Here is a 16,113-nt window from a genome sequence, read left to right as displayed (position 1 = left end):
TCCAGAAATGGCTAAAATCAAGTAGATCTATAAACATGTGAAAATTTTGAAAATGAATGGTCTTAGATAATGTGTTGCCAGATGCACTATTTTTGGGACTACAAATCTTTTTAGTTTTTTATATTCATACATCTCAATGTTGAGATGATCAATTAGAGGGTTTTTCAGCATTAAAGCAACGTTTTTCGATGGATTTTTGAGGTACATCCTTAATTCTACATTTTAAGATTGCAACCATAGTTTCAAAAAGTGCTACGTAGCCCTCAGGGGGCCATGGAGGTCCAAGCCGCCCAACGCCTAGGCGGCCGTCGAGGCGGGCACCCAGAACCTAGGTAGCCCAGTTGAAAAAGCAAAACTGATGAGTGACTGATGACTGATAATGATTAACCATAAGACCATAATCCCAGTTAAAAAAAAGAAAGATAGAAGTCGAGAAGAGAATTTTGATAATCCATAAGATCATAATCCATAGTTTCATACAATAATAAAACAATAAAATCATACAAGCATACACTAATAGTCTGATACATTATAGATTGTACACAAAAAAATTAGATAGTAGGACTAGGAACTAGAAATTAAAAACTAAAACTAAGAAAAAGAAAATATATAGAAATTCAAAAAATATATAGTTTAGGACACAATAGTCAACACTTAACACAACAGTCATCACTCAACACCAAGAGTCTTCAGTCATCATCATCATTAGAAGGAACAGGGCCAGTTTCATCATATGCATCAGAATCGAGGCCATCATTATCAGAGTCATATATGTCTTCAATATAACGTTTGTCTTCTTCTGTTTCTTTTGAATCTGCATCTTCTTCATCTTCTTCTACCTCCTGCTACTAGTATGTGCAGATGAGGCCTTAGGAGTCTTGGTTGCTCTATCCCTATATTTTGTGCTTCCTGAAATTCAAATATTGTATAATTTCCTCCTTGGTAGCCTTAGGAACATTTTTACACGGGGCAACATCCCTTTTAATATTGGCAATGTGTTTTTTAAACCGGTAAATGCCCCCATTAATATCCTTTTCATAATAATTACATCTAATATGATTTTTGTTATTCGGATTCGGGTTATAACCATACTTCCAACCCGGATCACCACTTTTAGAAGAACCTGGAGAAGATATTTTTGTAGAACAATGCTCATTTCATTATTTTCTGGTTCTTTTAATTTCAAAAGTTGTCTAATCTCATCCCGAATAGTTTTAGGAACCTTTTTACAAGAAGCAACATTTCTTTTAACACCAGCAAGGTGTTTCTTGAATCGGTTAATACCCATTGGTATTTTTTTCACAAAAATTACACCTGATACAATTTTTATCATTTGGTTTTGGGTCATAACCATACTTCCAACCCGGATCACTTCTTCTAGAAGTAGTAGGAATAGAAATATTCAAATAACAAGGATTTGGTTCTTGGTTTTGTTTTACAAAACTCATATATTGCTTAGTCTCCTCTCTAATAGCTTCAGGAACATTTTTACAAGGGACAACATCCCCTTTAGTACCGGTAAGATGCTTCTTAAACCGGTTTATTCCCCCTTTCGTATTTTTTTCACAAACATTGCATCTAATGCAATTTTTGTTATTTGGATTCAGGTTATATCCATATTTTTAACTCGGATCTTAACTTCGATTAGATATTGAAGAAGACATCTCAAAATAAAACAAGCAATCTAAAAAATAATTTCTTGCACTTACTTTGATTGCTCAAATTCTAAACTCCCACATTTGAGATGCTTTCTGGTGCTAACATAATAAAAAACCTCTAATAGGATTATAAAACTCAAAAACTAAATCAAATTTACTTGGGTTATGTTTGGATACGTTTTTCGTAACTTTGAGAAGCACTTCAATCCAATGAAAGTAACAAAATTTAGTTTTTTTGAGGTTTCTCTCTCTTAAAATGAGTTATTGTGGGTTTAGATTTAAAATGAACTTAAAACCCCTCTTTAAACCTTTTATATTAAAAAAAAAAAAAAAATCAATACAACTAAAAAAAATTTTTTTTTGGCCCTAGGCAAGGCGGCACGCAGGCCTGGGTGGCCGTTGGGCACCCGCGTAGCCGGGTTCCGCTTTTTTGAACATTGGTTGCAATCTTATATGAAATTTTTCCTTAACTTTAGTACAAGGAGCTTACTTTTATGTCAAATTTTGAATTAGATGGTTGTAAGTTTGTCGTAGATTCAAAACTTCCAAAAAAAAATGGTGTACTTGTAACACACCCCATGCCATCCAATTTGAGATCTAAGAGTTAGGAGTGATTGTGACCTCCTTGTAACAATGATAAATGATCTCATGCTATACAATCCCCTTTAGTTTATTTATTTTTTGTTGGAGATTCCTTTTTTCTTCTCTATTTCTGCTAATAAATTATTTTAACGTAAGATAGGTAAATTTGGAATTTGAAAAAAAAATCGAGACAACTAAGCACATGGTTGTTAGTCCCCACATGAAAGTGGGCAATTACATCTTGTTCTATCAACTTTATTACTTATTATCAAGGTTTTAAAAAACGTTGAGTCGAACCGGACTCGCCCTGTTCGACTCGGGAATTGCCCGAGGATGCGTCGGTTCTGCACATAAAACGGGAATCGCCCGTGTCCAGAGAGAACCGGGCGATTCCCAATAGTAGACTCGCGATTCTGTCTGAGGAACCCGGAAGAACGTGGGCTGCACAGTGTTCTTCACGGGATTTTGATTTTTTTTGTCATTTTGTGATCGATTTTCAACGTTTTCAGCCTTCTGAACGAATCTTACAGGCTTTAATTCAAATTTCGAATAATTTTCACTCAATAAAACGAATTAAAACCACCGTTTTTTATCAACAAATTTGGATCGAAGAGTGAGTTTTAGGGTTTCTGCCATTTCAGTGATTTCAATCGAAATAAAGCTTCATTTTTTGTAAAATTTCAGGCTGAGTGATTGTAAAAGTGTTGCTCAGAATTTTGTGTTCATAATTTGTGATTGTCTTGGAGGAATACATATCAATTTTGAGTTTGAAGGCACGGATGCACGAAGAACAGGTACAAACTCTGTTTTTTTTTTTTTTTTTTTTTTTCCGCCATGCGATCAAATCCAGTCAATATTTTACAAATTATGTATTAAATTTATAGGATTCTTTGTAGTGTTGTTTATCATTAGATATATTCAATTTGATTATATTTATTCAATTTGAGTTGGAGTTTATAGAAAATAAGAGTGATGTCTATAAAAAAAAAGTGGACTGTTTTTTTTTTTCCGCCATTTGATCAAATCCAGTTAATATTTTACAAATAATGTATTAAATATATGGGGTTTTGATTCTTTGTAGTGTTGTTTATCATTTGCAATATTCAATTTGATTATATTTATTCAATCTGAGTTGGATTTTATAGAAAATAAGAGTGATGTCTGTTGAAAAAAAAGTGGAATTTTTTTTTTTTTTTTCTGCTATTTGATCAAATCCTGTCAATATTTTACAAATCATGTATTAAATTTATAGGGTTTTGATTCTTTGTAGTGTTGTTTATCATTAGATATATTTAATTTGATTATATTTATTCAATTTGAGTTGGATTTTATAGAAAATAAGAGTGATGTCTGTTAAAAAAAAAGTGGACTGTTTTTTTTTTTCCACCATTTTCACAATTTCAGTAAATATTTTGCCAAGAATGTGTTAAATTTATAGGGTTTTGATTCGTTATGGTGTTGTTTATCATCTCATGTATTCAATTTTATCTGATTTATTCAATCTGAGATTGATTTTTGAGATTGAATGACTGATGTCTATGAAGAACTGCTTTTTTTTTTCCCTCAATTCAATCGATTTTATTTAATATTTTGATAATAATGTGTAAATAGTATAGGGCTTTGATTCCTTATAGTGTTGTTTATCAAAACATGTATTAAATTTGATGTAATATATTCGATTTAAGATGGATTTTTGAGTTGGAATGACTGATGTTAGGTTGGTCTGTGAAGAACTGGGGTTTTTTTTTTTTCATGATCAATTTTTTTGAGAAATCGTGACTTTTCGAAAAATTGTTTTTGATTATCATGAGGAATTAAACAATATTTTTAATTTTTATCGTTAAAAAAATTTCATGTTGATAGATTATTTATGCAAAAAAATACATGTTATTATATATTTAATGCAAAATTGTATTTTTTAATTTGTTGTTAATGCAAAAAAATACATTAACAAATACATGCTGTTAAAAAGGTATTATATTTTTAATGCAATTTTGCATTAAAAAAGTATTTTTAATTTTTAAATTTTTAATACAAAAAATACATGTTGTTAAACTGTATTATCATGAGGAATTAAAGTGAATATCATTGTAAAAAAATCGTGGCATGTTGTTTTATTTTTAATGCAAAACTGTATTTTTTAATTTGTTGTTAATGCAAAAAAATACATTAACAAATACATGTTGTTAAACTGTATTATATTTTTAATGTAGTTTTGCATTAAAAAAGTATTTTAATTTTTTTAAATTTTTAATGGAAAAAATACATGTTGTTAAACTGTATTATCATGAGGAATTAAAGTGAATATCATTGTAAAATATCATGTATGATAATTATATTAGCTTGCAATTATCAATTTTTTTACTAAATTTTTAATGCAAAAAATGTATGTTCTTGATAATTGAGTTGTAGGCATGTTTGGAGCTTGCTTTTTTTATTATATTATCTTACATATTTGTAATTGAGATGTATGAATATTTGGCATGTGTGACGTATACAGGCTTTTTTTTATCTCTAATGTTGCATAAATATTTTTTTTTTCTCAGTAGGAACTAATTCATATTTGTCGAAATGAAGATTTGTGACAAGTCCATATGAATTGGCATTGTGAATTACTATACCATTGTAAATATATTTTTTATTGATACTATAGCAGTGTAAATTTATTGTTCTTTATGTAGTGGCTGATATGGGCTATTTTTATCTATAATGTTGCATAAATAAATTATTTTTCCCAGTAGGAATTAAAATATTTTTGTTAATAAAAGTATTTTGTATTAACTAACAAATATAACTTTATGACTACCCCAACATATTATCACTACACATGGTGATTATTTTTCATGTTCAACTGTCAGGTTAATTTTTAACTTTTTACAATTTAAAGTTGAACCATGGCAAGATCTGCAGAGGACCCTACATGGCAACATGGGGTCAGACTTGAACCCAACAAAAAAGACAATTATTTGTAATTACTGCCAAAGAGTGATAAGTAGTGGCGTACATAGGTTCAAGCAACACTTGGCAGGGGTTAAGGGAGATGTTTCTGCGTGCAATAGTGTCCCTAATAATGTAATAAAGCAGATGGCGGCATTTTTCTCAAGGGTACCAAAGGAAAAAAAATTGCAAAGCAGAGGATGGATGAGGAGATAGCTAGTTTATATACGTCATCAAGCAGGAATGATGTAGAAAAGCAATATAATAATGACTTGGAGATGGCCACAAGAATGAGTTTACATGAAACATACCAGAGGGAACGCGGGTTTATAATGCCTGGTGGTTATGTCATGGGCGTGCATGGTGGGCCTAGCTCAGACATGCATGGCGGGCCCAGCTCGAGCATGTATGGCGGGCCCAGTTCAAATATGTATGGAGGGGTTGGTGGCAATATGTATCAAGAAGACTCAGACGTTGAAGAAATTGTTTCTAGCTTACTTAAGAGTGCCAGTATTACAGGTCATAGTCGTATATACCCATTTCTCTCAAAGCCTAAGTCACTACAGATGACTTTAAAAGGCATGGTTAAAGGTACAAGAAACATGTTGGAGAGATATGTTGGTAAATGGTTCTACGATAACGTGATTCTCTTTGATGCAGCCAATAGCTCATATTTTCCACCTATGGTCAGTGCAATCTAGAGAGCCGGGCCCGGAGTAAACCCTCGATGACGTATGAGCTCAGTGGGCCAATATTAGATGAAGAGGTTAAGGAAGTTACAAAGTGGATTGAAGAATATAAACAGAGTTGGCCAAGGTCATGCATTACTCTCATGAGTGATGGTTGGTTGAATAAAGTTAGTAAAAAAGAATTTTTAAACTTCATGGCCTATTCTCCAAAAGGTACAGCTTTTTTGTCTAGCAAAGACGTATCAGGGACAAAGAATGATGCAAACTTTTACGTACGACTATATGATCAAATAATGGAGAAGGTGGGAGATAAGCATGTAGTCCAGTTTATTACGGACAATGCGCGTGTATGTGTTCTGCGGGCAGCAAGTTGATGGATAAGAGGAAGCATCTAATATGGACTACGTGTGCTGCACACAGCATCGATCTTATGTTAGAGGAGATCGGTGAGATCAAAATTGTGAAGGAGACTCTAGATGAAGCAAGGTTGGTGTCGAGATTTATATACAACCACTCTAAAATTTTATTTCTGTTTAGAGAACACTCTAAAGAAAAAGAGATAATTAGGCTTGCCATAACCCGCTTTGTGACCGATTACTTAGCTGTAGACTCCATTTGGAAATCTGAAGGTGCATTACAGAGATTGTTTACCTATTAAGAGTGGTTAAATGACCGCCTCTCGAAGTCCAGTACCGGTATAAAAGTGAACAACATAGTCTCAAATAGGAGGTTTTGGTCTCGATGTTCTAGTGTCGTAGAGGCCACTGCCCCTTTGGTCACGGTGTTAAGAATGGTGGATGCTGACAAGAAAGCTACCATGGGCATCCTTTATGAAGGTATCGAGATGGCAAAATCAGCTATTGGGGAGAAGTGTAGTTTTGCTAGCAAAGTGATCGAGATTATAGAAAGGAGGTGGAACACCAAATTTGGACGTCCAATTCATTAGGCTGGTAAATATATATTTATATCATTAGAATGTTTCATTTTAAATCGTTTTTTTTATGAAATTGTAAATGATATTTTTCTATCTATATATTTTCTAGGTTACTACTTCAACCCAAAAATTTTCTATTTGACACCTGAACATCCTTACAAGATTATGGAAGGGGTCAGATACATTATTGCCAGGTTAGAGAGAAGCCGTCGAAACCAAGGAGCTGCAACACAAGAGGGTATTATTTAATGTTTGAGTAAGAACTTCATTGAGTTGTTGTATTTGTGAGGAATAATCCACTAAAACGAAGTATATTTGTTTTAGCTTGCTATGTATAGGGATGCTATAGGATCTTTCGGAACTAGACTTGCCAGGAATTCTCGAACTAAAATAGATTCAGGTTTTCCCCTCGTTAATATTTTGTTCATTCATATATTTAATCTTATGAATTGTTCTTGCCCTTACAATGCTTTTTGCATTTTAATCCAGCTGAATGGTGGGAGATATATGGTACTGATGCACCTCACCTAAAGATGATAGTAATCAAGGTGCTCTTCCAGACATGTTCTGCTACTGCCTGTGAGCGCAACTGGAGTACGTTCCAATGGTTCCACACTACTAGGAGGAATCGACTCGCTTCGGAGAAGCTTCATAAACTAGTCTACGCTCATTATAACTTAAATCTCTGAGAGGGACAAATAAGAAGGAAGCTTGAAGATTATGGGCCGATAGACTTAAACACAATATTTGTTGCAGACACAGCAGACCAATGGGTAGTAGAAGAGGAGGAGCCAGTGTTGCACAAGAGAGCGTTCCTTGAGGCTATCGGTGAGGAATCTCTTGAAGAAGGTGATGAGCAGCATGAAAAAGGAAGCAGCCAGCCAATATATCCACAATTTGTCAGAGATGTCGGTGATATTGCACCTAATGAGGGAGAGTGGGAATGGGGTCTAAAGGAAAATGAGAGAGATGATGATTCTGAGGCCATCCTATCCCAGCCATATTATTCACATATCGAGTCCCAACAGCAACAGTGTAGGGATGAGCACGACAGTGTAGGTGAGCATAAAGGATGGACAAGCTTCGAGGATTTGGGATTGGGAACACAACAGAACACTAACACTCAGGGATTTGGTTATAGTCAGACGCCTACTAATATCAATGATTCGTTTTTAGATCGAATCAATGAATTGTCAAACGAATTCAATCAATGGCACCAGCGTGACCAAGAAGAAGAACGACGTCGTCTGTCATTTTATTTTCAGATCGTATGTTACTAATTGTATGCTTTATTGCCGTCCATGTATGTTGATATATTTATTACATGATAATTCTATGTTTATCCTTTTGTGTGGTGTAAATTAAATGATAAATAGTAGTTTATGCAGGGAAAGAATTTATCAATATTCGCATATTCATGCAAAGAAATGAAATTTCTTAATGGAGTACCCTCATTTCTTATCGAATTCCTAAAAAACAATATTTATAATGAATGTTAATAATTTTTTCGGATTTTTTTGAAGCTTTAATCTGACCGATTCAGCCGATTCCCGATCCGGATCAATTTTTGAGGTGCCCAATCCGGGTCACCGATCCGCTTTTTAAACCATTGCTTATTATCTTCTAATCAATTTGAAGAATGTGCTCTCGTAGGTTTCTTGTTTTTATGGGTGTGGTTTGTATAACGTTATAATTTTATTTGCAGAAATAAAGTTGCAATACTCTACATTATTTATTTTAAATTTTATTTGTAGAAATAAAGTTGCAATATTCTACATTATTTATCTTATCTGAATAATGTAGATTTCATGCATCTTTTCTACCATGTTTTTCTACCATGTCTAAATAGAATAGATGGTACAAATTATTGCAATCTTATTTATAGAAATGAGGTTCATTTTATATAAACTTTTTTCTAATTTTTTTATGTTGTTCTCGTATTGTTTTTATTTCTTTGAAAATAGTGAACTCTGGCATATGAATGGATAGGGATCAAAATGGACGGCCAGATTATCTTTCTTTACACCACGTGTCATCAAGCAAGTCCAGCAAATTGATTACAAAAGGATAGCCAAAATAATGGCCTAAAGGTGTTGCACATATGTGAAATGGGGATCGCACGTGTAAATAAACCAGAACTCCATACGCATAGATAATATTTTTAATTATATATTTGAATACCAAGAAGAATAAGTAAGAATGGCGACATTTCATGTTTTTCAACTTTTAATGTTTTTCTCCAAATCTTCTCAAATGTCTATATTTTGATTAAAAATATCTTTGATTTTTCATAAAAAAATCCACTAGTAAAGTTGACTCCAAAAATCGTACACATCTCCCCTTAATGATCTCTTCTACTTTTTATCAAATCTTGATTTAAAGACATAATATACTATGGAGATGAAATACGAATATATATATATATATATATATATATATATATATATATATATATATATATATATATATATATATATATATATATATATATATTTAAATTTTGAAATATTTTCTATACGCTCATTTACCCATCGAGAACAGGAATAAAAAGGAATTTTCTCTAATAGCATAAACATAAGTAGAAAATAAAAAACAATAGAAAAGTTTAAATAGAGAATTAAACAAGTGTAAAAGTAATGCTGAAGGAGTTAAAGATAGAAATAAATAAAATTGTTTTTAGTAAATAAAATTATTTTTTATCTTATCTCTTGGCAAGACCATTGGTTCATTATGTTGTATCATTTGTCATAATTACTCCTAGTCATTTGATATGAAATTGGATGGTTTGATTCATTATGTTGTATCCTAAGAGGCCATTGGTCATAATTACTCCTAACCATTAGATGTGAAATTGGATGGTTTGGGGTGTTATAAAGTTTGATATTTTAGTTTTTTTTTTCAACTGAGTCTAGTCAATATCCCTCGTAGAACTACCCGATTTGAAATTTGAAAAGTATACCAATTATACCAAAAAAGTAAAAAGTCTGTTTTGTATACTTTTCTATTGTATATTTACGAGTTGCCAAATGATTTGCTACTCCTGTGGGAGTATACTATCGGTTTGCTCTCTTGGGCAAAATACATACTAGGGATACTTTTTAGATCTCAAATTTTGGGATGTAATCTCTACAGCCCATAGACATTTCGGTAAAAACACTCCGATATAAACTCTTATATGTACTAGAAAAGCCAATGCCTCAAGATTGAATAGTGACCGTCCAAATCTTAAAGGGCTAGATCTATGCCACAATGTGGAAATTTTTAATTTTTTTCTTTTGAAAATAATCATCTAGTAATTCATATGTGGTTCCTAAAATTTGTCTATAAAAAAAATTAAATAGATGTTTTGAGCAAGAAGTAGACGAACACTATGCTCCTACGAAAACATAGTATACATGCTCTAATGAATTTGTGGAAAGAAAAGCTTTTCTTTGTTACATATTTATGTTTAATAAGGGTGTGGTTCGAATAAAGTTGAGGCCCTAAACAATCAAAGTAAAGCGTATTTCTAAATAGTATTAAAAGAAGATTTTTCAGTAGGCCTGAAAAATTTATTTCCATTTCTAGTTATAAAATTTAAAACTTCAAAAATAGTACAGATCGAGGAGATCTATAAACACTTGAAAATATTGAAAATTGATGATTCTGATTATGTATTATAAGATGCACTACATCCTAGACTTGAAATACATTTTTTTTCACATCTATACAGGGTTATTCGAAAGGAAAAAGTTTATATAGAGCCGAGGCTCTAAACAAAATCAAATTAGAACCCACCTCAAAAATATTACTAGAAGAGGTGGTGCCCAAATATCCTCAAATTGATCATATCAACATCAAGATGTATGGACATGAGGAAAAAATAGATTTCAAGTTTTGGTATGCATCTTGTATTGCATTTTTAGACCGTCAATTTTCAAGATCTACACAACTTTTTAAGCTTTAAATTTTATAATTAAATATGAAAATATATTTTAAGGCTATCACAAAAATTTCCAATAATTGAAACTACATTTCTTGACATTATTTAAAGCTTCTGGGCTATATGCAAACTGAACCTCGTTTAATGAAGAGTATCCAATCATTTGCTCAACCCTTTTTTTTTACAAGACAAACTTTTCTCTTTTAATAAAGATCATTCAACCATTTTGTCACCCTTTCTTTTCTCTTTTAATAAAGATCATCCAGGCTTTTCTTTGTCAGAAATAGCAAGCATATATTGAGAATAAATCTGATAGATATGGACTTTGCGGCTTGGGTGAGAATTGACCCATCCAACCATTTTGTCACCCTTTCTTTCCTCTTTTAATAAAGATCATCCAGGGTTTTCTTTGTCAGAAATAGCAAGCATATATTGAGAATAAATCTCATGGATATCGACTTTGCGGCTAGGGTGAGAATTGACCCAATCCGGATTCGAAACGTGGATTTCGCACCCTATTCGGAACCAGGTATATTCAAAATTTGGATCTAAAATCTGGATCCAGACCTAAAAGTCAGGTTCGAAATGATCCAGGTGCAGATGGATCCGATTCGGATTCAGATCTTGATCCAACCCATTTTTTTTAATAATTTTTATGTTATATATATAATTTTTTTAAATAGCATAGAGTAATTAGGATCCAGATCTATATCTGAATCTGATGCATACTATTTGGATTCGGATCCGAATATCCAGGATCCGGTTGGGACCCAAATCTGATGTATACTATTAGGATCCATATCCATATCTGGTCAGATCCGGCCCCTATCCGACCCATACTTACCACTATTTGTGGCCACACTAGCATAGATTAGGGTTGTTGGGTCAAGGTTAGTAGGGTGTCTGAGCCCAGATTGAGTAACCACCTTATGCTAGGCGAACCCTTCTGGCAGTGGAATCCATAGTGGGTTATAGTAATAGTGAAAGTTCAAAACGCAAAAAAATAATTTAAGGGATTGTACATAATTAGATCATTTACTTTTAGTATAAGGTGGTCACAATTATTTCTAACTATCTGTTGTGAAGTCCGATAGCTTGGGTGTGTCGTACAGTTTGGAAATTTTTCTTTTGAATTTAGAGTTTGGTCATTGCAATAAATGCAACCACCCAATTTCACATCATTCGTTAAAATTAATTGCAATCACCTCGTACCAAAGGTAAATGATCTCATTGTATACTTTTTCATAATTTAAAGGAAAAATTTTATTTAGAGCCGAGGCTCTAAACAATCAAATTAAACCCCACCTCAAAAATTTCACTAGAAGAGGTTGTTTTGATGCCCAAATATCCTCAAATTGATCATCTCAACATCAAGACGCATGGACATTAAAAAAAAAAATATTTTTCAAGTTTCGAAAATAGTGAATGTTGAAAAACATTTTTAGACTGTCATTTTCAAGATTTTCAAGTTTTCATTGATATGCTTGATCTACACTATTTTTGAAGCTTTAAATTTTATGATTAAAGTTGAAAATACAAGGCTATCATAAACATTTCTACTATTAAAACCACATTTCTCAACACCATTTAATGGTACGATTTACTTTGATTGTTTAGAGCCTTGACTCTATACAAACCACACCTTAATTTAAGGGTGCAGTTGTATAGAGCTGAGGCTCTAAATAATCAAATTAGAGCCCATCTTCAAATAATGTCGATAAATGCCTTAAAATATATTTTTCATCTTTAATCAAAAAATTTAAAGCTTCAAAAATAGTGTAGATTGAGTAGATCTTTGAAAACTTGAAAATTTTGAAAATTGACAGTCCAAAATTGCATCACAATATGCACTATTTTCAAAACTTGAAATCCATTTTTTCTCATGTCCATGCATCTTGATGTTGAGATTATCAATTTGAAGATATTATTTGCGTATCAAAATAACCTCTTCCAGTAAAATTTTTGATGTGGGTTCTAATTTGATTGTTTAGAGCCCAAGCTCTATATAAACTTTTTCCTAATAGAATGGTGTACTTTGTATAAGGTTACTGCCTTAAACAATCAAAGTCGTTGCACCACCTCCAAATGTAGTCATGAGATGCAATTTTTGTATCCAAAACATGGACGATACTGCGAGAATCTATTTTTATCCCTATTCATGAGATTTTAAATTTAAAAAATAGTTCAAATCAAGTAGATCTATAAATACATGAAAATAAATGGTCTAGATAAATATGTTTGAAGAAGTACCATTTTTAAGATTTGGAACATCTTTTGTTCTTTTCATATCTATACATCTCAATATCGAGATGATCAAATATAAGTTTTTCCAACATCAAAATAATCTTTTTCGAAGATTTTAGGTTGCATCTTAATTCTACATTTTAAGTTGTGATAAAAAAAAAGGTGTCAACCTGATATAAACTTTTTCCTAATTTAAATATTTCTTTAAATACATGATGTTTGCAAGCGGCCAGTGTTCATTGCACGTGACCATGATCATGATATACATTGATTTCCTTTTCTTTTTTTTTTTAGGTGAGGAGAGGGCCCCTACAGGAATTGATTTTTAGGTTAAAACCACATCTTTTAGCAAATATTTAGTAGTACACTTCAGTATTTAAAAATCATTGATCCGGATCAAAATTACTCAATCCAAATCGAAAAACATAATGGGCGATCTGAATCCTATAATATATCAAGATCCGGCTAAATCCCATTAAAGAATCTCATTGCTGCTTTTGCATCTTTCGATTTGCATTCGCAAATTTTATTAAAAAAGGGGTGGTAGCATCCCATACCTAATTATCACATTGTGGTATCCAATTACCTAAAAAATATATATATATGGGACTTTGTTTCCTTTTTCCCTATGCGAGCCACAAAAGACCCAGCTATATTTACTGCAAAAAGAGAGAGAGAGATGTTTTTTTTGAGAAAAAGAGAGGGGGAGAGAGACATGATGGTTTTTGGTCCGGCTTTTGGAGGATAATTTGTAAAATTTTGGGGTATTTGGGTGAGACTGTAACGGCACAACACCTCGTACCCACAAAAACAATAAAATTTAAAAAATTATTGGGCTTTTCTTAACTAAACCGATCGGCGACCCACGTTGGCCACTTAAAAAACTGATCCGATTTCAAAACTTTTCCCATACTTCACTAAATATAAGTATCGGATCAGTGCGTTTGAGAGATAGTGGTCCTATATATTTGTATGTATATGTACATGTGAAAGAGACGTTTAATATGCTTTTTGTGTGTGTATGTGAGAGAGAGAAGATCGAATGTGTGTTTGAGAGAAAAATCACGCACAAAAATGAAATTAATATCACGAAATTAAAAACCTAACAATTAATTGTGAACCACATGTAACATGTTAAAAATAGAAATCTCATATGATTTCCTAAGAAGCCAAATAAATAATTTTTCAAAGAGTGTTTTGAAAAAGGAATGCCTTAATACTTTATTTCCTAATACTTAAAGGGTGCAGTTTCTATAAGGTTGCACCCTTAAACAATCCAATTAAGGCACACCATAATATGTAATTTTGTTGTAAAAAATTATTAGTATTATCTTAAAAATCTATTTTCATACTTAATTAGGAAATTTTAATTTTCAAAAATAGTTAAAATTAAGTAGATCTAATATGAAAATCTTGAAAATGGAGAGTCTAGATAATGTGCTGCAAGATGCACTATTTTCAGGACTCAAAAACCTTTTCTTTCATATTCGTACATCTCGATGTCGAGATGATCGATTAGAGTGTTTTTTTAACATTAAAACAACATTTCCGATAGATTTTTGAGGTGCATATGTGATTCTACATTTTAAGGTTGCAACCTTATATAAACTTTTCCCATACTTCACTAAATATTTTGGCTTTGTGCACTCAAAGCGTGGGACATACTTTCAATATTTAGGTATTTTAGTAAAATAATGAAAAAATAATACAATACTATTATTTTTTTAGAAACCTAAAAAACTAGGTTTTTAAGCCATTCTAGTGATTTTTTTTAAAAAAAAACACTTAATGCCAGCTCTTGCAGATCTTGTCGATTCTCCAATTTGGGTTGCTGATCCATCGATTGGAAAAGATCTTTTTGGCATGGCCGATCCGAGTCACCGATTATTTATTTTTATTTTTATTTTTTAAAAAAAAAACATTGGTGCTCTTGATTGTTTAAAATAGACACCTTATACAAAATACACCCAAAAATTTTATACCGCCATTCCACATTTTATATATATTTTTATAATTTTATTTATTTTTATATAACCCGAGTGACAAAGTGCAAATAGACCTGACCGACTCTAAAAACATTGCTAGGGGTACGTTTGGTTCGAGCGTAAATATTCCCCGAGAAATATTTACAAACATAAATACTTTAGGAAAAATATCTCCATAAACCCTATTTTCAACTTTCATTTCTTCTTGAACCCAAAATTTCAAAACCTATCTTTTAGCCCCCAAATAGCTTTTTCTATTCTTATTCCAACTTATAACCCAATTAAATTAGAAAAGATACTTTTTTCTAACTCTCTCCTTCAATCTCTCTCCTCATGTGTTTCTCTCTCTAAACTGTCCACTTTCTCAGCTCCTGGACTTTCCGACGAAGTCCCAGCAATCGTCTGTGAAAACCTCAAGGCCTTGAACCTCTTGAGAAACAATCTCAGTTTTCTGGTGGCTGGAACATTTTCCAGCGAACTTATTTGAATCTTTCTCCATGTATCGAGATAGAGGGGTTTTCCTTTGAGTTGGTATTCCTTTTTCTACCAACCACTTTGTCTCTCCTATTCTCTACTTCATTACCTCTACATTCCCTCTCAAAATCCTCTTCTAAGGCAGCATAACCTGTTGATGTTTTCTCTCTACTCAAAAAATGCTCAAATTTCAATCATGTCTCCCAAATACATGCCTTCTTTCTCACTCTAGGGCTCTCCAGAGACCCATTTCACATAGGCAAGATGATGCAAATAATATTAGGGTTATTTCAATTTTTTATTATTCTTTAGTTTATCTCTTCAGGAATAGGAGAAGAGGTGCGCAAGGATATTTGTGGGCATTGAGTTTGTGTGTGAGTTGATATTTATGGATTGGGTTATCTGGTTTAAGAATATATATATATATATATATATATATATATATATATATATATATATATATATATATATATATATATATATATATATATATATATATATATGATAAGGTTAAATCTAAGGGGTTTATCTTTTCAACTTGGGAATGTTTTGGATAAACCATAGATTAAGAGAAAAGATATCTTTTTGGTACGTGATGGTTAAGAGAGCATGTGAATTTAAGAGAGAAAAGATAGGGATGAAAGAAAATCAGAAAGTCAATTGTTTATCTTTTTTTCTCTTTTTTAAG

At 32.2% G+C, this 16,113-nt stretch overlaps 1 long non-coding RNA gene across 1 annotated transcript; it reads left to right on the top strand.

Annotated features, from left to right (window-relative positions):
- The first annotated feature begins 2,924 nt into the window (after nucleotides 1-2,924).
- Nucleotides 2,925-8,665, top strand: LOC148781545 (uncharacterized). The gene is made up of 2 exons (XR_016057662.1): nucleotides 2,925-3,034; nucleotides 8,324-8,665. It is a non-coding gene; the product is annotated as an uncharacterized LOC148781545 (long non-coding RNA).
- Nucleotides 8,666-16,113: the final 7,448 nt, after the last annotated feature.

The sequence above is a fragment of the Amborella trichopoda genome, chromosome 6 (genome assembly GCF_054954075.1).
Source record: "Amborella trichopoda isolate Santa Cruz 75 chromosome 6, AtrichopodaSantaCruz75HAP2 v2.0, whole genome shotgun sequence".
Lineage (NCBI taxonomy): Eukaryota > Viridiplantae > Streptophyta > Magnoliopsida > Amborellales > Amborellaceae > Amborella > Amborella trichopoda.
This window is presented reverse-complemented; position numbering and strand designations above follow the sequence as displayed.